The 22,921-nt window shown below is 40.8% G+C and overlaps 1 protein-coding gene and 1 long non-coding RNA gene across 6 annotated transcripts in view; both read left to right on the top strand.

The window, feature by feature from the left end:
- The first annotated feature begins 102 nt into the window (after nt 1-102).
- LOC125501656 lies at nt 103-4,282 on the top strand. Its single transcript, XR_007279259.1, has 3 exons — nt 103-3,676; nt 3,766-3,903; nt 4,195-4,282. It is a non-coding gene; the product is annotated as an uncharacterized LOC125501656 (long non-coding RNA).
- Nucleotides 4,283-7,211: 2,929 nt separating this feature from the next.
- The window catches only part of LOC105691115 (semaphorin-1A-like), an 83,558-nt gene continuing 67,848 nt past the window's right edge, over nt 7,212-22,921 (top strand). For 3 of the 5 annotated variants that reach the window (XM_048659045.1, XM_012409396.4, XM_012409397.4), the window contains exon 1: nt 7,212-8,311. The gene's annotated coding sequence lies outside the window, so the exon portion shown is untranslated. The remainder of the gene's footprint in view (nt 8,312-22,921) is intronic. The other 2 variants (XM_048659046.1, XM_048659047.1) reach the window with 2 other exon arrangements.

The raw sequence follows: 22,921 nt of genomic DNA on the forward strand, positions 1-22,921 counted from the left end.
GACTTGATCCCCGAGGGTTAAATGAGGGTCATTCGTTCACCGCGCGTAGACCGCGCGCGGGTGTCTTTCGAATCGACCAACTCGAGAGATCCGATCCGAGGTAAACGGAGGTGAATTCCTCGCCCTACCGTCAATTTTCCCACCAAAGCTTACGCGGACATACACCGACTCACACCGTATACATATAGAGGAATCTTGGGTGAAGTTCGGTTCGGTATATCCGGCTGTACCGCGCGCGTCCATTCCCTAAAGTCGAAGTTTCTCGACTCGTCCCGTAAACATCACCGGCGATCGGATCGTGTCCGATCCCCGGCCAATTTACATGTCACAGTCTCTCTGTCAGGGTGTAATTTTGACCGTAGTGAATTTCTCACCCCACCCCTATCTCCCTATACCGCCTGTATCCTGGAGGATATAAGGTTACAAAAACTCCTGCGAACGTACGTAAGGTATAGAATGGGATCGGATAATTGCGAGCGAAGAAGAAGAAGAAGAAGAAGAAGAAGAGCGATGTGGGGAGAATCGACCCGTCGATTTCAAAAATATCCGATATAACCCCGGGCATGATATTCCCTCCCCGGAGTGGAGTGAAAAAATTTTCATAAAAAAGGGACCCAAGCGTTTCCTAGACTCTGAAAATATTTCGAGATCAAAAATATTCGAAATCAGCGTCGATTGTGATTCGCAAAATTTTTCCTCCCAACGAACGGCTCGGAAAAAATTATAGTTTTCGTCTCTCCTTCTTTCTCCCCTTTCTCGCTACGTTTACGCGATTTCCGGACAAAGTGTTCCCCCAAAATGTACGATACAAACGGGCGCACCAACAGTTTTTGACCTGGTGGCGCAGTGTTTCAAAGAATATGAAAAAAATAAAAAAATAAAAGAAACGAAAAAAAGAATGAGTATAAGTTCGCGCGTTTACAAGTCCACGCACCAGCGAGCGGCGGGTATATAAAAATCGCGTGCAATGCCGCAGACGTGTTGTGGCAGTTGCAAAGAACATCATCAGCCATTCCCCAAACCCGAACCCTGAAAGGTGCGGAGGGTTGGGCCCAACTTTCGAACGACGAAGAGGCGACGCACACGTACGAACGTACGGCAGCGGCGGACGACGTCGCGACGCTCGTTCTTTTTTATTTTATTCCAATTGATTTTTTTTTTTTTTTTTTTTTTTCTTTCTCTCCTTTCTTTGCATTTAATTACCCCGAGGTACGCGGAGCGACGTGCCAACGAGAGTCGTTCGTTCACTACGTAATATGAAAATAACTTCGCCAAGCAACGACCGACAAACGGCGATTCTAATCTCAAGATCTCAACGACATAGCTGCTGCTCCCCCCTTTTCTTCATTTTTTCAGCAGTCTCAGTTTAAGTTGCAAGCGGTTACGTGCTGCTTGAAAATTCAAATTTGTTCGACTAACCCTTGCGACTATTTCCCCGGCTGTTGAGGTGCAGGGGATGAGGAAAATGGATATCAACGTCGTCGAGAATGACGACAAAAATTGACACATGTCAACGAGGTGGGTTATTATATTACTTCGCTTGTAAGATCGAAGGACCGACGGCGCGAACGCTACTGCGAAATTTGAAAATCCGAGAGCCGATTTTCCCGACGCGTTCGATCTATCGATCGATTTCGAGGTGAAAGAAATTTTTATCGCTCAGGGAAAAGTCATTTGAAAAATTTACCCAAATCATCATCAACCACAGAAGTACAGAAACTGTTGAAGATATCGATTTTGAATTCAACGTGTCTACTGTTCGCTTTTTTTCCTTCCGACAAATCTTCATCGAGCTGATGAGATGGAAGGAAGAAAAAAATTTGTTAAAAAAGAAAATTGGCTGCGGCTAACAATAGATTCAGAGCTTTTTCACAGCGAGCGCTTTGAAGAAGCTTAGAAACTAGCGACCTCTGGCATTCCTACCCGGATACAGCTATCTCGTTGGGTAAGAAAGCTTTTACCATTTGAAGATCATAGGGTGATCTGTTAGACCAACCGTAAATAACGTGGCTTCCTACTTTATCCGTAGAACCCGACTTCCGGAAAGCTCTGGCGTACAAAGAATAAAACCCGTCGATAACGCGACCAAGAACCGGCCAAAAGAACCTCCATCCGAGTGGCGGTTGGTTTTGGCCGTTTGTTCGCTCCGAGAATCGAAAAATGAATTTTTTTCAACAAGTTGCGTTTCGCCAGGATCCTCCTCATATTCAGAAATTTAATTAACGCATTACTAACGAGTATATTCGAAGCAATCTCCGGAGAAACAGATGAAAATAATTTTCAATAAGTCGAAAGTATCTCCTTCAATTCTCCGATCTTACCGTACGCGGTTGTACCGGAGAAGCCTTTTGGGCGTGCCTCGCGATGCTTTGACTTCTCTTCGCTTCCATCTAGCATCTCCGACTCTGCTTCTAATGGATCATTGACACGAGGAGGCGAGAGAGGGGTAGGGCAAGATCGCTTTTTGCTTCTCCTCGTAAAACGCCGGACAGTTTCTCTCTGTTTATCGTATCCCTCTTTCCCGACTACATTTACCGTCAACAAGCTGAATATGTATCGATTTCGTTTTGACTATTTTCCTAGCTCTGAACAAACAGGGAAAGATGAATAAAAGAAATGTATAGCGTCAGAGGTACGAGCGGGACAGAGGCGCAGTAAAAATAACGTGTGAAAAAAATTGATCTGTCGCCGATCGGTCGTATTTATCTCGTTAGCCATAGCCAGATGGTCGGAAAGTTGCACGGATGCGAAAACGCACTAAAATCTCGTATATATGTACTCAAGTGCGTACGTAAAACACACGCTTCTATATACCCGTATAAAAATACACGTATGCAGTTCCGGTGTTGCGAGCGAAGTCGTTGAACAATCTTCGTCGGAGCGCAGCGTGTTACGAATCCTTCGCGATCTTCCGCTACGAACGAATCATCTCGTGCAATAAAGTCCCGCGCCGCCTGCAGTCTGTTCCCGCACTTTTTGGGGGTCTTCTTTTCCTCCGTTATTATCATTATTCCGCTTTTTCTCCTCCCGCTGTACAGTCTCCATTCTTTTTTTTTTCGTGTTTTTTTTCATTTTTTTTGCTTTTTTGCCGGGAGGCAGCTTATAAACCTCACGAGGAGAGAATATAACGTATCCAGTTGCGGACCGCGTAATGTCTTCCTCCGCTTCAGGATGTTGTTCGTTTTTATAATCCATTTTTTATTATTTTCTTTGTTTTACGCGCGGTCACCAAATCCATCCGCGAATTAGTATAGCGTATTAAATGTGTAAGGGAGTGTAACGCGAGTGAACCTTACGGATTAAAATGAATCTTCTTAATTTCTTTACCTGTATGTTTTTACCTTCGGGATCGAGTTGTCGGTTCGCTAATTCGGATGGATTTAGCTTCCGGTGGGTCAAATTTTCTTCCGAATTAATCGTCTAAATCTAAAAATAAAATGGCCTGTAATCTCCGACGCTGTTATTAGCGCGTTTGCTGGAGTCGTGCACGTACGGCGAAGCTGCGATACGGGTACGCCTGCAGGATGAATGAATGAAGTATAAGGTGAGGTGTTCTATAAAGCATTATTCCAGCTAACAAGTTGGAAGTGTGCATCGGGTATATAACTGCAATCTCCGTACTTCGCCGTGAGTTAAAATTCAACGCGACGTCACCCCGTAGATAAATTATGTACCTGTATGTATAATTCTACCGTACGGTTTATACCTTAAAGTCAAACTATCCCGCTGCACGTTCTCGATATTTGTCAAGACTGTATCTTCTAGGGAGCAGCGGCGGCAGGAGCAGCAGCTCTCTAGAGTTTGCTGTAGCTGGTACAACTACAAGAGCTGTACGGACAGGAAGGCAGGCTGGCGCGCCTAACCTGTTCTCATTTTTATTAGGCGCATCAGGTTTCAGTGCAGGTGAGCCGAAGCCAAGCCTCCTCTCGGTATATCTCCATCTCCTACGTTTCTTCGTTTCTTCCTTTTTTTTTTTTTTTTTTTTCTCTTTCCCGACCAACTGCTTCTCCCGAGTTTCTAAGCTATACACACATTTTGGTTTTATTCATTCTCAACTCGTACTTACATTCTATTTCATTACACTTCCACTTCCGCTTTTTATTCTCTGTTTTTTTTGTTTTTTTTTTTACCTCCTTTTTCAAATATTTGCCCATAAATTTTATAGTTCCACCTTAAACAGAAATCGATTCTCAGCCCCCGGTAAACGAACCGGTGACGTGAATTTTTTGAAAAATCAAACGTGGAACGAGTCAAAATTCGTGGAAAAGTCGCGGAAGCGGAGTTTTACTATACGATGGAAGATCGAAACTGGACGAATATCTAATTTAACGCGGTATACGTATACGAAGAAGAGAAGAGGAGAAAAAATAAAGTACGCAAAGTCATAAAAAACAATTTCAAGAAATAAAAAAACTAACGCCGTATATATTCAGTGTCTCAGAGCTAAAGGAACACGATACTACACCACAGTTCGTTGCGTTGCCCACGCGGTATACCTGGTCTAAGGTATACATAAAATAAAATGGCGACCGTTCACCAAACCGGTACAGTCTCTCTTACAATTTATGTCTCCAAGAATCATTTCGTTTGCTATACATATAATATATACATGTATATGCTTTGTACGAAGTTACGTGAAAAAACGACGAATTTCGTGCGGAAAAATTGCAAGAAATTTTCTCGTTTTAATTCATAACTTTGTTCGAATGATTTCTGTTTTTGAATTTCTTTTTTTCGTTCCAATTTTTTTTTTCTTCTTTCAATAAAAATATCCAGGGTGGGCAATATCAGAATTCGTTCAACCACGTATACACGAGCATTCAAACGTGTGCGTAATAACCATAAACACAATTTTTGAAAATATTGCGGGCCAGGGAATTCGCGCTATTGCGTTTGATTATATTTTTCATTTTTTATCCTACACAATTTCACGTTACGTTCTCGTCGAAAAAGCGTTCTCTGTTACAGTAAGTGCAGTTGTTCATCAACTTCCCGTCTCCTTTTCCATTTGGATTTGTTCTGTCCATTTTTTTTTTTTCTCTTTTTTTTTCTTTTTTTTTCTATTAATTCGGTAGTTTATTTTTCGAGTCGGTGAACGGGGGATCGCGTCGCTTTTTCCCTCGCTTTTTCACCTGTATTTCACACGTGAAAAAAAAAAAAATTGAATAGAAATATGACTTAATATTCGTAATATGGACATTGAACGGTTGATATAACGTGGAAAAAATTGACCGTTCTCTCCGCGGCCTGTGATACATAAATATGTTAACTGATACGTGAAAAAAAATATGTCACACAAATATTCTGTATTATTATACGGTCGACGCATTTAATAGTTTCGGATGTTGCACGCATACGCTCATTCAAATCACCAACCGGAAATATCATTAGTCTTTTTTAATTTCCTCATTGTGGATATGATATATATAGTCGTGGAGAGAAAAAAAAAAATTTCATATCGCCTAATAAAATGTCACAACCGCGCTTCCTTCTGCACACACAATTATACATATACTACGGTGTGTACAATACATGAATATTTTACACGTACCGTATATGATAACAAACTTTATCTTGTTACAACACATTTTTCACTTCCTTCTATGGCATTTTTCCCTATAAACATTTATTTTATTATTACTACTTTTTTCTTGATTTTTTTTTTTTTTTCAATAAATAAATTATCATATTATTAGGCGAGGGTGTTCTGTGGAAACAACTAAATTGCGAAAGGAAGATGTATAGGTTTAAACGATGAGGCGTATGAAAAAAGAAGATTTCAAAGTTAACGAGTGTATACCTAGGATTAGTGTCAAATTCTGGATAAAAAAAAAAAAAAAAAAAGAAATGAGAAGAAAAAAAACTCGTTTCACACGCTCAAAAAGCTGACTAAATATCTCTCGTAGTATCTCATTAATTTTCTCTCTCTCTCTCTCTTTCTCTCTCTCTCTCTCTCTCTCTCTTCTATTCACTCATTTAATTTATATATTTTTTTCACACCGTTATTATTTACATATAAACGTCATAAATTTCCGAATAGATGTAACACAACGACTGCAGAGAACTTCACCGTTTGCCACCTACGGTTAATTGAAAATATATTAAAAATATATATAGAAAGAAAAAAAAAACGAGTAGAATAAATAAATGAAAAATCTAGTGAATAAATTCTGAAAAAATATGTGCCGCTATCGTACATACATATATGATTAAGTCAAATACTATACCACGTGTTTCTCAGCGTTTATGCCTTAGTGTGTCTGGTTGCCTACCATCGAACGCTAGGCTTACGCTATATGGCTAATTGTGAGTAAAACTGAGGTCCGTCAATGAACGTGGCGCTGTGGGCGAGTTGGCGCTGACGTTAGGCAACCAGATATACTGCGACGTAAACGCTGGGACACAGGGTATATAGTCCAAATCGCCAGAGTCCATTTGACCTGTGAAAAGTTAGGGGGTGCGATTGTTTTATTTTATACCTGGAGGGAGAGGGTGAGGAAGGGGGAGGGGTCGGTGGCGTAAATTTCGAGTTTTCGGACGATATCCCGGATTGCGTTCGCCGTCATATTGATTCGAAGGGTGTTTTTTTTTTATTTTTCGAATAGCTCGCTTATTTTCAACTTCACGGTGAAACAGAAAATCATCGAAGTTTTGCGAAATGTTGTGAAATCCAATGTTCAATGGTTGTCACTTTTACTCTAGGATTAATATTCTCTGGCTTATATGTAGTTTTCTGAAAAAAATGCACCCCTAAATCAAGTATATCTAAAAATTGATGATTCTAGGGTAAAAACGGCTACGGTATTCCATACTTTTTTTAGTTTTCGACGTTTCGCGTTATATTTACCATTGGGAAATATTTTCGAAAATTCACCGATCTAGAAACAAATGTAAAAAAAAAAAAAAAATTTCGCGGTATTTAATTTATTTGATTTATCATTATCTTTTCTTCAATAACTTCGATCATTCATGTGGGTTGAATATTGTTAATAGCTGGCTTCTAGGTTCTCAGGACGCGCGGCGTGGCGTTGGCACGATGCCGTGTCGTACGTACGTCGAGAGAGCGGGAGCGAGAGAGAGAGAGAAAGAGAGAGAATGATAAGGGAGACCAAGAGAGAGAGCGGGAAAGAGAGATAAGAGAGTGGTGCCGCAAAGGGTGGTTGGGAAGGGATATTTTGGTGGGGGGAGAGCCGACGCTCCGACGTCCCGACGCTAGTCAGTCGCGAGCCGACAACCGCGCGCGTGGTATTCGCACAACTTTTAAATATCGATATTATTAAAGGGAAAAGTGGTGGAATTGTTGTGAAACAATAGCAACAACTGTAAGGGTAACAATTTTGCATATTGCGTAACGCTCGCGCCAAAATCAATTATCTTTCTTTTTTTTTTTCTTCGATTATCGAATGAATCGAGTAAGAGAAAAAAGAAAATAGGAACATCAAATTTGTCATCGTTATTGCTATTTCTTTCTTGAACAAGAATTATAATAGTCATAAGAATATCAAATTTGTTAACGTTATACTTAAATTCACAACTTCGTTAGCAAGGGTGAGGAAAAGAAAAAATTCCGACAAAATCAACAAACAAATAAATAATAAAAAAAGAGCTAACAAACTAATGATTTAAATATGTTTAAAAGAACAATAGATAAAGTTTATGATGGATCGATAAGAAAAGGGGGTGGTGATAATATTTCTTATTGGTAAAAGAACGTGAAGAAAGAAAATTAATTTTTCCAACTCGAAAATTTTTTTTACGAACTGTTCATTTAAAATTTCGATAACCACAGAAATCTGAATTACCGACATCAGTGTCGAATAGAGAGAGTGGATCAGTGATTAATTATATTATTCTTATAAAAATTTTGTCGAAAAAGTAAGAGTTTCATGATTCAAAATTGAAAAAGTGTTGGTGTTCTTGTTGATAATTATAAGTGAATATAATTGTTGTTATACATCATTATTATTAATGATTGTTTTTCATCGCTAATTTTTGTTGGTCTGATATCACGTGCAGTGGTTTTTCGTTTCATACGAAGAGTATAGTATTTCGCTTTGAATGCTCGTTTGTGTTCTGAAGTGTAGTTGTGCGTTGTTGCGTTTACAAAAGGGATTGTAAACTTTGCCTGGAATCAAAAGAAAATTTATAAAAATAGAAGAAAGATAGTTACGGATGCCTGCAGAGAACCTCGATGAGCATTATTTGAAAATCGGAATTTCAACGTTCTGGAATAACGTCGTACAGCGGTGGAGATCATTCGGGCGAACTCTTGAGAGTCGAGATTAATAACGAACGCTAACAAACAAAACTGGTGAGTCAAACTTACAACCGAGCCTCACCGAACTGGGGCTGTGATTATGCGTCGACGCTGCGTTTTGTAATTGTAAGAACCATTGAATCGCATGTTATAACCATCACATCGTACGGAATGTATACGACGTAGTCTCCACATGTGTACCGTAGTCATCGATTTCACAAGCTGCAGTCATTAGTTTATCGTTACATTCATTACTCAGGAATTCACGGCCGTACTCAGGCCGCGCGTCCAATAGCTAGAAAAACTATCGCCACGCACTAACTAACTAACTAACTAACTAAGTTTTACGAAACACTGAGACAAACAAAAAAAAAAGTAGAAGAAAAAAAAAACGCCTGTACGCTCCTCTTGTTTCCGAGGAAACTTTTTCTTACCACGCACCTATATGCTCAACGACTGTACCCCGATCCTGCAACGGGCGATTTTTAATAGTTTTTTTTTTTTTTTATTTTTTTTATTTTTTTACACGCTCGATTCAGGGACTCCGAAAGGATTGTGTAAAATGTTTGTCACGCCATAGTTGTTCGGGTACTTTGATTTTTTATCGTACTGCCGGAAGAAAATGATCGAAAAATCGTCGACGGCGATTTACATGAGGGAAAAATCGATCGTTAATCGTTACGACAAAATCGTGAAAGTAATCCGTTCGTATCGTAGCCATCGCTGTACGAATTTTGCATCGGTGGTGAGAAATGTAGATGGTATCGTTCGTCGCGTTCGAAATTGATAATATTTATCGGTATCGAAGTACCGATAAGCCGTATTCCCCTGGTCTGATTACCCGCTCGTTCGCGGGCATCGCTGCATCCGTCGAGACGCGAGCGTGTTTGCCTCTTCTTCTTCTTCTTTTGATCCCCGTGATGATTCCCGAGTGTTGTTCGCCGTCTCTGCCCACGAAGATGATCAGAACTGAGAGCACTCTATGTGTGCGGCTATTTTCGGACGCAACGAAAGTCTCGCGTTCTCGTATCGTGTGTGGAGTAAGAACGAGTTTTTTTTTTTTTTCTTTTTTTTTCTTTTTTTTTTTCTCCGGGCTACGCCGTGCAGGTCCCTCTCTTCGCTCGTCGCGCTCGTTTTTTTGACGCTTTATTTTTTATTTTATTTTATTTTTTTCTTTCTCTTATTCTTTTTCCTCTCTCCCTCCCTCCCTCCCTTCTCTCGTTTATAAAAGGCACGGCCAACGCACCGACAAACTCTCGTACGGTTGATTGTCCGTTCGTTCAGGCCACCTATTAGCTTTTACTGGTGGTTGGCCATGGTGCCTACTGACTGCGGAGTGCAGACTAGATGGCTGCTTTGCTCGCTCGCTCGCTCGCTCGTTCGCCTCCTCTTTCGACCGAACGAACGAACGAACGACCGACCGACCGACCGAACGAACGTGCACCCGGCTTGTTAGGGTCAGGTTGAGACACCGAGTATAAGACCCCGTTGCCGCTGCAGCCGTCGTACCGCTAAGCTTCGACGACGTTTTATAGCGGAGTATACGGCCGTATCGTAATACCGTCAGGGACGTAACCGGCGATTGGGAAACCTGCTCTTTGTTCAATTCTTCACGTTTTTTTTTTTTTCGTTTTTGTTTTTTGGAGAGCTTTTTTTCTGCACAAGATCGACCGAACGATCGACGGAGAAATCGTTGGGAAAATCAGATATCGCGAGGCGAAGAATTTTTTTTATTTTCTCTTACTTTATTTTTTGTTCTTCGGTGCGAAATCTGAGTGTATTCGTGAATTATTTGTAAACCCGCACAGCTATTCCGACGTTTGGATATCGCGAGGGAAATAATTCGGTGAAAAATTAATTGATGATATTCCATATTATACGTTGGAAGTTTATTCGGACTGACAATGAGGTACGTCGTACGAAAGATATATTAATCCGATTATCGGAGCGAAATGCGAGGAGGTCACGGGGCATGGGAGAGGTTCAGAAACGAGTAACATTCGCCGATTGATTGACGAAAAACCCATTTGGTTGCCTTCTATTCCATGACTAGTTATAACGGTACTGCACGTTAGAATCATTTATGTCGTTACGTAGCAGAAAACCTCGCTTGAGCTCCAGCGACTATCTTCGGTTATTCGGTGAATGGTGGGTGTATATTTTTAAATCACAGATTGCCCCGCGTTCCTCTCTTCATAGAATTTGTATTAAATTCTAAAAATATTCAATTAAATTAATTCTCCAAATTTAATTTCCAGGTCAATATTTCAATTCCTAAGCTTCCATATATCGCTGCTTCGCTCACATCGTTACAATGATGAAAAAGAAAAAAATTGATCAGATAAAAGATATGGAAAAAGAGACATTAACATACATTTATTACGACACACGGTATACACGTGATAAAATCGCGTTTATGTACCTACTTATCCTTGTTTAATTATAACCGATTCGTTCTCGTATAATATTCCAAACTTGACAAAACCGTTGAAGGACTCTCAGAGTTTTAACGTATATAAAAAAAAAGGGGGAAAAAAAAAAGAAAAAAAAATATTGTGATATTATTAATACTTCACACAGTAATGACCGTTCATCTGTCTCTACCGTCTATAATGTAATTATTCGCGTACATACGCTACTGGAGCTTATGAGAATGTGGACACGGTACCAACCTTATTCTCTATGAGCGAACGTTACCTTCTTTTACAAGCATAAGCATTTGCATCGGTATATATATGAATGCCTGATGTGTGCACGAGCGTGACTGTAGGCAGACAGATAGGTGTAAGGTATCGGTCTATATACATACATAGTTTGTTCTCTACCAACTTACATGCAAGAGTCCGACTTACAATTAGCCTAGTCGAAGTTGTCTTTCAATATTTTCATCGCGTATGGGTATGCGCGCGCTTTCGCGGTTACAACCGAACGAATAAATCAACCGAAGGCGAATTATGATCGGGACACCCGGTCATCTCGTACCCGCGCACGTTGCAAAGATACACTCGTTTCTACGTTCGCGCATGTTGGGTGTAAAAATATTATTCAAAACGCATACCGTTGTCCACCGTAAGCGCATCGATTGAGAAGTTACGAGCGAAAACTCCGCTACGAATACCGAACGTACCGCGCACGTTAGGCGACTTTACCGGAGATTTCAACGCGCGTTACAAGTACGGGCGATGACGCGTCGCGCGCGCGCTTAGTTTTACAGGAATTGCGGCGTAATTTTTTTTCTATTTTCTTCTGAAAAAAAAAAAATGCGTCTTGGGACGAAATACATAGTTTCGTTCGATTTTGCAGATTTTGAGAAATTGAAGGAGATAATTTTTTTTCTTTTTTTTTTGTTTTGTGTATTATATCTTTGACATTCTCTTGAATGCGAAGCGATACGTATGTTACGTAAGAATAATACATGTAGGTGAGACTATAAAGTGATCGTCGTGGAAGGTTTATATGGAAGTATAAGAACCTCGCGTCGCTTGTACTCAACATACTGCACATTGTGATAGCTGCTATATACGTGGTAGCAGAACTGCTACTTGCATAAACGGATAAATTTTGTTTATTTACTTTCTCCACGCACCACGTGATATCGCGGGTATCCGTACGGTCGTACCTTACATTATACGTGAACAACCGCTGAGCGAAACTAAATAAAAGAAAAATAAGAGGAAATGAAACTTCGACGTTTCGCGTCATCCCTTCCTAATTCCCTTCTCCTCTTATTATATATTTTCAATGGGTGTATTATATACATCGTCTATGGGAAACGGTCTATTTCTCTTCGTGCAACTTCGATTCTTATGTTATACATACACTACCCGCATCGCGTACAGTTGCACGTCTATAATAAAACTGCACGTACACATATATATATATACATGTATACCCGATTGTCTGTTAATTACACTCGATATATTGAGCATAATAAATAATCGCGTATATATAGATAAAATTCAATTATTTATATCTTGAAATTGTTTATTTTAATATCCGTAACTCATTGCGGAAAACGTTGAGAGAATTTCCTTATCGTTTCGTATCTCGATTCACTTCGCAATTGCCTCTTGAATTTTTCTTTCTGTATAGTTATAACTTTCCTTCATCTCTTTCTTTTCGTTTTTTGAAAAAAAACTTCGTCAATCCGGTGGATTAAAATCGAAGTGTCGATGGGACGTTGACAACGGGGGTAGCATTTATTTCCGGTATACAATATAATGCCGTTCAGGGGTACGTGACGCGAGGGTGAATTGTTTACGCGTTTTTTTTTTTTTTTATATACATCTACGTATGTATGTACATATATCTGTGCTGATGTATATATATGTACATCGATAGGGTTGTACATATGTAGGATATGCAACGCGCGACTGTCAATAGCAGACGCGTGACGTTAATTGAATGTTATTGGAGAAATCGATGAGAGCCCAATTATTGGCTTGCGCCTATACGCGTCAAAATTGTCCGCGAATAATGCGTGCCGCCTACCGTAAAACTAATACATATCTATCGCCATATATATATATATATATACACACCTGGCTCCACCGATCGAATCCTAGAACACCATCTTTTTCCTCGATCAATTTGCGTTCAGTCAATCTTTACGCATGTCGATACAATCGAGGACCTATGAAGACCTGCGATCATATCTTTTTGAATCCAAATGAAATTTCACGCCACAATTCATCAATCAGAGCGTAAAAATAAAGTTTAAGAAAAACATCGTGAAAATTGCACGTGTAATTAATCGTGGAAGTAGTTTCTGGCCACTGAATCAAGAGTTTTTTTTACATTTTTCTTATTTCTTGCTTATTTTTTATTCGGTACGTATGTGCGCTTGGTAATTCAATTGTATACGACCAGAGATTAGAAAATATGGACGTAGATTATGTACCTAGGATTCTATATTCTGTTGTTAGGTATATGGAGATGGTATAGCAGCTGAAGAAGATAGGTACCTACTCGTTAAACTTGCACCGCGTGAAATAAATTGCTCGTTAGTATACCCGGGGCGTTATATTATAGGTGTACGTATGTATGAATACGCTATGTGCATACAACCGAAGTTTATACGTATAACCCTCTTGAATTGCGGACGGTTGATCGTGAGAGTGAATGATAGAGAGAAAGAGCTATAGATGGATGGATTAAAAGACGAAAATGGGACGAAGTTTGGTACGGCAGAAAACATGTTTTTTTCGACCATTCGTATCTACCGCGACACGCGACGAGATGAGAGGGAGAAAGTGGATTTCTCTCTTTTTTTATCTCGGATAAAGAGAGGAAAAAAAAATAAAAGTAAAAAAACATTTTGAGAAATCGTCAAATTATTCACAGAGAAGATTGTAGGTAGGTATGGGTTCGCACACGTCACACAAACGGGGATTTTATAATTTTACTTTCTCACGATGCGAAATTGTTCGGGTCGTTTATTTTATTCGATTCGTTTGTTTCTTCGTGATTCCGTCGATTCGGAATCCGACTGATTGTTTTTACTTTACCGTTATATCCCAAGAACATGGTCGCAGGTATACGTACACGTAACTCGTCCGATCTTCAGTTTCCTCTTCTCGGCTCCAGCTACTTTTGCACTCTCGTAAAAAAATGAAATAAAATGAAAGAGGAAAAAGGAGAAGAGAAAAAAAAAAATAAATAAAGTAGGTAGGTGTACGGGGTATGCGGCGGTAACTATATCCACGCCCGTAGTACCCCATACCCGTACCAAAACTTAACCTTTCTACCTTTCCGCGAAATTGCGAAGTTATCGTTGCACTTAAAACTATATACCCCGTTAAATTGCGGACTGAACTTTTTCACGCTTCCGAAGCATTCGCTGTGTGTATATATCTAGTTGTGTTTTTACCGTTCGTCCGAAGGAAAAATGAGTAAAAGGGAAATCGGAGATCCGATGTACATTTTCAGTGGTACGCGATACTGTGTAATTTAATGCACACGATGATCGAACTCGTTACATCAGAAACTGATAACGACCACGAGATATGCACACAGCGTTACACACGTGCGGTACGACGTGGACCGTTTTTACGCACGTACGTACGCGTATATCTTTTTCATTTCAATTCGTTCGTTGAAAGTTGGACATTTTCACGCACGAAACATCGGATATACGTATAGGTATGAAAAATTTGAGTCGTTCAACCAAAGTAGATATGTAACGTGGTAGGTATATGTGTGTATGTATCAGGGTGTGCGAATATGATGAAGCTGCGGTAAAGAGAATAATTATTATTTATTGCATCCCTCCAATTTTCTCGAATGGGTTTTCATGCCCTTAAAACCGTTCTCCAGAAAATGGCCGAGAAATTTCACTTATTTATTGCACGCTCGATGTTACACGGTGGAGAGGATCGATAAGTCGATCTTCACCTGTACCTGCTCTCTTTCTTCAGTTATCTTTCGCTCCCCCAAATTTATCTCATTTTTTCCGCCTCTCTTCATCCGTCGTAGCTCATTCGATGAATTTTCAATAAGCGAGCGTACGAGGTACAGGTTCTGCACTATCGTCTGGACAAGAAGTGCTCCCTGATGTTTACGTCAGTCGAGAGCCCATTTTAAATTGAAGTCGCGATCGATTTCCAAATAATTCCGAAAAAAAACCAAAAGAAAATAGCAAAAAAAATGTCGCTTGAAATACTCGCAATAAATTTTGATCGGCAAACGAATTCGGCCGGTTCGTAATTTTTCTCTTTTTCATAATTCTGAATAATTGTAATCGAGAAATGAAATGAAAAAATGAAAAACTCTGACAACGAATTTACTGGAATACTCCGTCATACGGTAGTTTGTACACAGATGATGTATCCTCTATCGTCCTCCCGGGTTTTCTCAAATTTCATCAATTACATTATTTATTAATTGAATAATCAATTATTTATTTGTTCAGTTTATTTTTTTTTGTTTTTTTTTTTCTGTCCATACCACGAACAAAGTATGGCATTATAGTAGGTGCACCGCGTGTGCAATAGGGCTGCGTAGGCACTTCGCTCGAGCGAGCAAGAGCGAATACATACGTCCGTATGGATACATGTGTGTACGTAGTAAGGTACACGTACAAAGTACCGTGCGTATACGTATACGTACTTTGTACGTGTGTGCGATATAAGATATCGCAGCATGAACGGGCACGGAACCCGCGTGTCCGCCAAACCAGGTTGGTTTAAGTTATAGGTGTATAGTACACTACCACTCTCTTCGTACGCTGGGCTTGTCTTTTATACGGTGAAATTAAATATGGCCGCCGTTCACGCACACTTAAATGCGTACCGGGTATATTTTACCGAGTTGCAGCGGCTTACACGCATACATATAACGTATGTCGCATACGTATCCAACTATGTGTCCCCCCCGTAATTCATACACACAATGCTTCTGACAATGGCTGACGGTTTAAAACCGAAGTTCCTACCGTAACCCTAACTTAACACCCTTCTTTCCGCGGTATATTCAAGCGCGCGTTATGCCTATTCTCATCCCTTGAATAGCTCTCGTTTTTTTTTGGTTTTTTTGTTCTTCTTTCTTTCGATGTATTTTAAAATATAATTATTTTTTCAACGATCGTATGATTTGGTCGATCGGATTGAACGAATGGAATTTTTTGCACTGCTTGTGGGTTTCGAGAGAGTTATTCGAAAAAAATTACAACCTCAAGTCGAGTCAATTATCGATTAATTTCAATCGTTATTCCAACGGACGGTTGTTTTACAGAGCGTATGTAATTGCGTTAATTTCGATCCGATTGACGGTTCGTTAGGCGTAAACCGTACATATTTCACGTTAGGTATAAATGGTATTATTTCCGTATTATATCGTTTGCGCTAAAAAGGGTGAAGAGTCGATTGCGGCGGTCGGTGGTTGAATGAAAGGGGAAAGTTACCCCCCGTGTTTCAAGAATTTCTATAAAATTCACCCTCTTCCTTTTCCCATCGAGTTTTGTAACGAAAATAACGACGCTTCTGCCGATGCCGATGATGATGATGATGATGACGACGACGGTAACAATATAACGAACGAGAAAAATAATACAGTGTGTCCGCGAAGTGTGTGTATATAGGTATACGTATTGTCGAAAAAAGCGTTCTTTTGTTCTTTTGATATTGTAACCTTAATGGCGCCCTAATCCCACCAGAATTCTTGAAGTGGCCTCTTCATAAAGGTCTCCAATCTGAGTGATCCTTACACGTTGTATACATAGTAATATCGTACCCACGTCTGTAACTTTCGTTTCTTTTTTCATCTTTTGTTTTTTCATTTTTCAAACTGCCCCTATCTACCGTACATACCGAATAAAATTCGGGGTGAACAAACGATATTATCTGAAATCGACATTTTCATTTAAATTGTCCACACTCCAGAAAAATTTGAAAAAAAAAAAATGAAACTAAAACGAATGCGTTGCGAAAAGATGATGTGAAATGTAACGAAAATCTTCGTCACATCATTTCTTCACCTGGTGTGTATTTTGAATTTTTTTTTTTTCAATCAGTTTTACTTTTTTTTTCTCTGAACGCGGATCGCGAGGTAGGTAAAATTTGCCAGTTGTTTTAATCGATTGTCTCTATAAATTATTAGTCAGAGATGCGACTGTGCGACCAATTAAACCGTTCTATTCGCATCACGTATTATAGTATAAGGTCGTTCATTAATTAAGCCGAAAAATTGCACATTTATTACGGAATATGGGAGTATTATACACGTGGATAAGGGTAACGTAATAAAAATTGTGTGCGAACTATAAAGATTGAACAATAAGTTAACTATATAGTTATACGTGCGGAAAACAATCGTTATAATAGCGAATTATAAGGATGAGAATGTAGGAAGATTTAGAACTCGAGTTCTGCGGCAAAAGTCTATAACCTTCCCTCGAGTTCATTGCCGCCGCGTTGACTTGTTATATTCTACGTGTATATATATATATATACAAGTATTATATGTACAGTAAAATGGCGGTAGTGCAACGGTGCAATAATCTCTGCGTATAGCTGTACCTGACTGAAACGGACTGCGAATAAAAAAGCTGCATAATATATAAAGCTCTGCGAAGTTTAAGGTGCTGTTATTTTCGCCTTATGCATTTATAGCCGATGATTGTATCGCGTTAACTTGCGCGTACGTTTCGCCTATTTGCAACAGACGAATTGACGTGAACCTAATTTTTTTCAGCGCAGATCACATTCCGCGCGTTATGCACGCGCGATACTTCTTATCGGTGCGAATACCTTCAACAGGTTTCTGTGATATTTCCTCTCGAAATAGTTGCTATTAAGGGCGGCACCTTAACAAGGTATGTCGTTACGATAGTTTTTCTCTATTTAGTTTCTTTGGTTTTATTTTCAATCTGCTTTTTCTTGCGCGTCGTTTGCTGCGGCATATTGCGGAAGTCGCGTGGGGTGTTTCGACGCGAATGTTTAGCCATGTACTTCATACGTGTATTATATGTGTGTATGTGTATGTATATTGGTATACACGCATACCTATGTAATTAGAATCGCGTTTGACTCGCGTTACGCGTTGTTGTTCTCGTCGTTGTTGGTTTTTTTAATAGCGCGAAAAACAAGCTCACCCTTATCATAAACTACTGTAAATTAAACTATGTACGCGATACGTATATATATGTACGTACTGAGCGCGTGTGCTTTACAACCATAACTGTGTATATAACTATAATGTACATCTAACTGTGACTAATTGGGCAAAGGATCGAATACCTGCATGTGTACGTACACAACGGTAAAGTTATTTAGAACAACTGGATTTCAAATACCACCTAATTAATCACATGCGTGCGAATTCCACTGGCTGTATCATGTATAATAAGGTATACAGATATATGATATCCTCGATTCACACCTCGGTTTCTTTTCCAGAACTCACGAAAAATTGTACGATCGAAAAATGTCTGATCTTTGGGAAAAATCTATCGACTGTATTTTCAATATGGGAAATATTATGGATAACAAAAAACTAGACTGAAATAGAATAGTTTTCTTCGCGTAACCAAGTGTCCATAATTTGCGAACAGAGAAAAAAAAAAAAAAAAACAAAAAAAAAAGTAGCAGAAAGTTAAGTGAGACGAACGTACTCCATAAATTGTAAGACGATCCCGGTCAATTTGGAGCGGCCGATATTACGCTGTCTCCTTCTTTTTTTGTTTTTTCTTTTTTGCTTCTTCATCTTCTACTTTTAATCTTTCTTTTTATTCTATCCGGCAGTTTGGATTCTTTTTACTTTGTTCTGTACTCGCGGTGCTTTTGTGTCTCGCTTTTGAATTCGGTTCGGAAAAGTTCATCAACCTCCGAACACTTCCTGTACGAATTGGACAAAAGATATTTTGCTTTTTCTTTCTTCCGACGACCATTTTCTTCTTCATCCTCCATTATGGTGAAGCGAAAAATCGAAATTGAATTTCTTATCGTTACCCATACCCGTATCGAGATACGAACGAGCTTCTAACTCGATGAAAAATTGTGTATGAAAATTTGTAACAGAAAAATAAATGAAAAATGCTTTCGGAAGTTAAATTATGGAGAGTTTTCGAAAGTATTCGGTTGTAGTAGTATACGTCAGACGTGGCCATCAGAGTGAATTGAGACGGAAATAAGGAAGAAGGCGCGACAGGAAGGAGCTGAGCATAACAGCAACTTATGAGGATCGCAAGCAGGGAGTAGACGCTGAAAAGTTAGTAGTAGTAGTAGTAGTGGTGGTGGTGCGTTGGGTAGACGCAGGTCGTCGTCGTCGTGGTCGTCGTCGTGTTCGAGGTGACTTTACAACGTTTAATTGTCTGAACAGACTGTACTCGAAGAACGGTTAGCCTTGAAGTTGCCCATAGTCGGAGGCACCCGGTGTTCTTCGGTTAACGTTAAATATAAAGTCTTCGCCGTTGGACGTGCGCTCTGAAAACTAAAGGCAACACCACGCCACTTCAATTCACTTCACTTCACTTCACTTCACTTCTTCTCCCAATACGTTCCAACCTTACGTTGGGTTTCTACCTCCCTTCCCTACGGTCGTCGTCTTCGTCGTCGTCGTCGTCGTCGATATACCATTACCTCCACGCGGATCCCCCCTCCCAATGGTTTGAATACACTACAAACTGTACCCAGAATTCGGAGTTTCAAACCCAAAGTCGACTCACGGTCCTACCCAAGTTCGAGTGTCGAGATTCTCTCTCTCTCTCTCTCCCACTCCGGACCTTTACTGAGCCGCCAGTCACAGTTTGGAGAGGAACCAGTTTTTCGAAAGGCGAAAGAGACGGAGACAAAAGATGGGAAGAAGTTCGACGAAAAACCACTCGTAGTTTCTAATCATTTTTCGAAATAGAATTTTCCTAGGGAATCGAAAACTCATCCCCCACATTTGGTGGATGACCAAGCTTTTGAGGCAGCGTTGGAGAGACAGTGTTGAAAAAATCGACGAGACTTTTTCGATTCGGGACCGAGTAGGTAGCTGGTAATCGGGAGCGGAATTAAAGCGCGGGGCGCGGAAGAGTTATGTAGCGGTCCATCTGCATTTATTCAATTTAAACTTTGATTCGATAAAATTCTCTCGGAACGGGTGAAAAGTAGTTGAAAAAAAAAAAAAAATGAAAAATGAAACAGGGTAATGGGGGAGAGTCTGACCGAATCGCTTCGTCGAATTTACAACGTGAAATGTTTTCCAATATTACATTTCCCGGAACAACGCACTTCCTGATTTCATTCAAATCGACATAGCCGTCATCTGATTCACTCACGCGGGTGATCATCGCCGATGATTCAATTGACTCGCGTCAGAACCCCCGCAAGAGATGAGTTTCGGCCGAGGCGTTCGTAAAAATAGAAAAAGATATTCGCCGACACGCGGAAATTACGGTAGTGGATCTCTGAGAATTCATCTCGTCGCATGTGCAGTCGCGTTACATTTTTCAAAAAAGCAAAATGCGAAGGAGTTCAACATCAGAAGGCATGAACTGGTTCAGCGTCGCGTGCTTCCACAGTCTCTCTCTGTCTCTCTCTCTCTCTCTCTCTCTCCCTCTCTCTCTCAATCTTTGCTCCGGCATTGTGCGTTAGAGATGGAAAATTTTCCTTTGACTCAAAGACGGAGTCCGTCGTCGTCCTTGTAGAATTAATGACGTCAACGCCGACGACGAGGATGATGAAAATATCCCGAACACCCCGTAGACCGGCTTGTACACGAGCGTGTAGGTAATGACTTTTGTACTGTATTTCATGGTATTATTATACACAACGCAATAAGAAAGGCAGTCGGACGGACGGACGGACGGACGGTCGGATAGTGTTATAGTGTGCTTTAAGGAATGATGAAAATTATAGTTGACTGTCGGGTACGGGTTGGAGATAATTTGAGACTATGGTGTATAACGTCGGTATTAGTGGAGTGGCGGTAGAAGGCATGACGTTAACGTTCACGTTGGCATTCACGGTTGTTCACGTGCAACGCGCGAGATACGTACGTACTACGCCGAGCGAACGCGCGTCGCCGCCGCCGCCGCCGCCGCCGCGAGTTTATGCGACAGATCACTTCGTTGTAGTTGGTTGTACGTCTGATGAAAATTATTGAACCTGCGCTGAGATAACGTGGTACCTGGACGGGGTGGGTTGTGCAGTACGATACGCTAGGCGAACCGCACGCTGCGTCGAGAATTTAGCGCGTTTACCACACACGTTGGGGCGAAGTAGCGAATTCGGTTGTTTTTTTCTCCTTTTTTTTGTTTCGATTAATTGTCCCGAACGTCTTCGCTACGGATCATCGTTAAATTAACACCACGAAGCGAAACTAGGCGGTACAACTTCTTCGACGCGATTGCCACTACACCGACAGATTGAGCGGAACCAATCGATCATCAATATTCATCGGAGGGGTAGTTATCCCCAGTTCGATACCGAGTAATTATTCAAGATATCTGTGTACTTTGGGACGATCTACTCGACAACTACTGTTACGATTCGTATAACGCAGGTGATTCGGAGTTATAGCTGTACAGTTTTACGGATAAAATAAAAAAAAGTGGTAGGAAGTTTGATAGCGGGCGTACTGCGCGGTACGAGCGAGGGGGGTGGTCGCGGGTATACTCGTCCCGGCGTGGCTTCTCGCTGCATATTTTATCAGGTTTACCAAACCGAGTGTAGGAGAAGAAGCAGTTCCCGCGGGACGAGGGGAGGATGAGGAGGAGGAGGAGGAGGAGAAGAAGGAAAAGAAAAAATTGAGGGGGAGGGAGAAGAAGCCCCGAAAGCGGAGAAATCGCCGGGTATAAAAGTAAAAACGGTCGTCGAGCCCCCCCTGGCTCTTTTCTCTCTCTCTCTCTCTCTCTCTCTCTCTCTCTCTCTCTCTCTTTTCCACCGGCGTTGACTCTCCAACGCCGTTTGTGGAGTCAAGAGTCTCGTGGACTAGATAATTTCCGTCTTATGCTTTTGCTTTTACGACGAACATGTAGGCGACGCTCCTACAACGAACAGGTGAAAGATGCGAGCTAACCCGCTGCACCAATCTCACTCCTACGACGTCTTCCTCGGTAAAATTTCATCTACGAATCACCGAAAGCTGGAATACGTTTTTTTTTTTTCACATTGTACCGATTTTACTTTCTTCGAAAATGGTTTTTTTGTTTTGTTTTGTTTTGTTTTTTTTTTTTCAAAAACTTTCACAGACAGCAAATGAAACGTTTCCGGATGGTTTTTCGATACGTCGTGTCATCGGTGTAAAAACGAGAGAAATAAAGAGAAAAAAAAAAAGAAGAAGTTATAAACGGATGATACAAGTCGCTTCCAACGGGATCTCGCGGTTCGAAGTTACCTACTTTTCTTACCGCTTCCCATCTACCCTCAATTCGTAAGCCGGATACCGCTTCCCCTATGGCTGTACGTTCTTATACACACTGCAGTAGTTTCTTCTATACTCTCACGCGAAGTGCACACAGCGTTAATTCCGCCTGAGCGATTGCAAGAGCGTTTAATTTTCTACCTCTTTATACATTCTTCACTTGTTCCGCAGCCCCCCCCCCCTCCCCCCTCCCCCCCGTTGTACCGCGTCTCCATATAACCGCACTGCGAACACCGCCGGCGCCGCCGCCGCCGCCGCCACCCTTGTCTTAACTTTAACTTCAGCCTTCACCACCTCTAACGTACCTACCTATATTTCTGTCTTGTCGTTAGTTTTGCCATTTTCTCATTAATTTTCACAACCTTTTTTTCTCGGTTACTGTCGTCCCTGTTTTACCCTCCCCCCGCCCCTCGCTTCTCTTCTCTCTTATTTTTCATTTCTGCTTTGGGTTCCTCTTTTAGGCCGGTTTTCCTACGCTTGTACGAAGTTCTTCTTTTCCGGTTTTTTATTTATTTTTTTTTTACCAACTTTCGCCGTATATCTACGTAGACTAACGTGTGTGCGTGCGTGTGTGTTGGGGATATAACGGGGTGCGCGCGTTCGTGTGTGTTTTGTAAAATTGAAAGACTCCTTGGGGGTCCGGTTGGCTGGCTGGCTGTGCTCGCCGCTGCTGCGGTCGTACGGCAAAACCCCGAGGAGGAAGAAGATATAGCTGCTGGGTAATTGCCAGGCGAAATTGCTAGCGAAATAGTTGGGAAGGTCCCGTAAAAGAAGAGTCATCGATGTATCTAAAAACGGGAGTGGCTGAGACCCGGAATA

This window comes from Athalia rosae, chromosome 7, assembly GCF_917208135.1.
Source record: "Athalia rosae chromosome 7, iyAthRosa1.1, whole genome shotgun sequence".
NCBI lineage: Eukaryota > Metazoa > Arthropoda > Insecta > Hymenoptera > Athaliidae > Athalia > Athalia rosae.